The sequence below is a fragment of the Odontomachus brunneus genome, unplaced genomic scaffold (assembly GCF_010583005.1).
Source record: "Odontomachus brunneus isolate Ranch 3 - 2012 unplaced genomic scaffold, Obru_v1 Obru_scaffold_010, whole genome shotgun sequence".
Classification (NCBI taxonomy): domain Eukaryota; kingdom Metazoa; phylum Arthropoda; class Insecta; order Hymenoptera; family Formicidae; genus Odontomachus; species Odontomachus brunneus.
Genome location: NW_022639460.1, coordinates 3,426,483 through 3,426,725, shown reverse-complemented (window position 1 = coordinate 3,426,725; position 243 = coordinate 3,426,483).

The window sequence follows — 243 nt, the reverse complement described above, 5'->3', positions numbered from 1 at the left end:
GTGTGCTACAGAGTCACACAAATGCCCGTTGCCACCCCGCAAACGATACAGAATGAAATAAGCATATTTGACGTAATTTTCGAAAATAGACCTTTTCAAAGGCGAATGTTGCTTTAGAAAACCCTAAAAAACTATCCGAAATAGTGCTCTCTACGCTAACGCGAAATAACTTATAACCTACCATAACATAGCCTACTTTCGGCCTATGCGCTGAATAAGTACCACTGTGCATGGATCCGCGAG